This window comes from Anas platyrhynchos, chromosome 28 (assembly GCF_047663525.1).
Source record: "Anas platyrhynchos isolate ZD024472 breed Pekin duck chromosome 28, IASCAAS_PekinDuck_T2T, whole genome shotgun sequence".
Lineage (NCBI taxonomy): Eukaryota > Metazoa > Chordata > Aves > Anseriformes > Anatidae > Anas > Anas platyrhynchos.
The window spans coordinates 5064890-5067080 of record NC_092614.1 but is presented as its reverse complement, the minus strand read 5'-3'; the positions used below and the strand labels follow the sequence as shown (position 1 = coordinate 5067080).

General features: G+C 52.1%; 1 pseudogene; it reads right to left on the bottom strand.

Annotated features, from left to right (window-relative positions):
- Positions 1-217: 217 nt before the first annotated feature.
- On the bottom strand, positions 218-1141 carry LOC139999698 (feather keratin Cos2-3-like; annotated as a pseudogene).
- Positions 1142-2191: the final 1050 nt, after the last annotated feature.

The following is a 2191-nucleotide window of genomic DNA, read 5'->3' as shown; positions in this document are numbered from 1 at the left end:
GAGAGGGAAGAAACATGTACAACCAAGGCTGGTGATGCAGAAAACTTTAATTAGTGTAGAGAGGAAAAGGAGGTCATTCTGAGCAGAGGCCCTTCAGTGCAGGGATCAGCAGGGCCAAACAAGAGGCAGCATCCTTTGCCCATGGAGGAGTTCATGCAGGGCATTAGTCTGCTGTTACCACAGTGGCAGGGCTGGATCTGATGATCCCCACAGCGCAAGGGAGGAGAACAGTACGAAAAGGGGGGCAAGGCGGTAGGTGGAGGAATGGAAGAAGAGACTTGGGCCATGTTTTCAGAGATCTCAGGCTAGCCCCTGGTCAGGCTCCTGCCAATGTTTGCCAGAGGAGGTGAGGAAGGTCAGTCATTCTGAAAGCAATTGCCTGAAGACTCCTTCTATTGTCCAGCACCATGGTCGTGCTGGAACCCCAGGGCCATGGGCAGTGGCTTTAGCAGGGCAGGCACCTTCTGCCACAGTAGCGGCTGGTAATGCAGGAGAGGTCACAGCACCCGGAGGTGATGGGGACTCCGTCACAGCTGAGGATGCTGCCAACGGCAGCAGAGGTGGAGGATCCTACAACGGTGTTCTGCGGGAAGGAGCTGAGGATGGGGCCGGGCAGGGTCACCACTACGGGAGAGGGCTCAATGACGACGGTGGAGTTCTGGCACTGCCTAACGCAGGGCTCATTGCAGCTGCTGGCCAGTGGAGTTGGGCCACAGGGCCGGCATGGCAGGCACTGGTTGTAGCAGGACATGTCTTGGGCTGGAGTTGAACCTGGGAGAGAGGGCAGAGAGGAAGATCCAATGACACCATCACAGAGCGCATAATCCCAAAGGCTGCCTCTGCACCATGTCACAGTCTCTCTCTACACAGAACTTCTCTCTCCACCATTCTCCCATGTCAAGGAACTCCAAGGCCCAGCATAGCTCTGAACCACCACCAGATGAGATGTCTATTAATGCAAGATCCCTTCTACTTGAGAAGAAGAGGAGAGAGGGCTTCAGACTCACCTGGTTCCCAAGGAGGATGAAGCTACAGAATTGGATGAGAGAGCAAGGAGCTGGTCTGCCTTTTATACTGGTACTTCATTGCCACAGGCCCAGAGGCACCCTTGGCAGAGGTAACAATTTTCTGACAGGTTCATCTTGAATGCAAACCATCCCAACAAATGATATGGGCTGTGTGCTGGTTTCCTGCACTGCTGCGTTTTTACTTGCAGATCTAGGCCATGGCCATTCCGCAGTGATGATTTCTTTAGAGTGCTGGGATGAAATGTCCAAGGACTTCTAGGGCAGGAATGTATCAGTGAGGGCAGAAGACTCACTGGAAGTGCTGGATGGGTCCCCTCTGATCATCTTCATGGCTCTGCTCTGGACTCACTCTAACAGGTCTGTATCTTTCCCGTGCTGGGGGCCCCAAAGCTGAACACAGCACTCCAGGTGGGGTCTCACTGAAGCAGAGATACTGAATGTTTTCTTTGCTACACTCTTTGCTTCAAGGACTTCCCCACGGGACTCCTGAACTCTGGAGGAGGAGAAAGAGTCTGGGAAGTGGAGATCTCCACCCTTGTTGAGAAGGGAGTGGTTCGGTAGCATCTGAATGGGATCAGCGCTCACAAATCCATGGGTCCTGATGTGATGCATCCACGTATGCTAAGAGAGTTGGCAGAGGTGATCACCAAACCATTCTCTATCATCTTTGAAAGGTCCTGGAGAACAGGAGAGGTGCCTGAAGATTGGAGGATAGCCATTGTCACTCCGGTCTTCAAGAAGGGCAAGAAGGAGTATCCGGGAAACTACAGGCCAGTCAGTCTCAGCTCTGTCCCTGGAAAGGTCTTGGAACAGCTTGTTCTGGATGCTATCTCCAAGCAATTGGAAGAGAAGAAGGTTATGAGGAATCACAGAATCACAGAATTGTCTAGGTTGGAAGAGACCTCAAGATCACCTAGTCCAACCTCTGACCTAACACTAACCAGTCCTCCACTAAACCATATCCCTAAGCTCTACATCTAAACGTCTTTTAAAGACCTCCAGGAATGGTGACACCACCACTTCCCTGGGCAGCCCATTCCAATGCCTAACAACCCTTTCGGTAAAGAAGTTCTTCCTAATATCCAACCTAAAACACCTCTGGTGCAACTTTAGCCCATTCCCCCTCAATCTGTCGCCAGGCACATGGGAGAATAGACCAACCC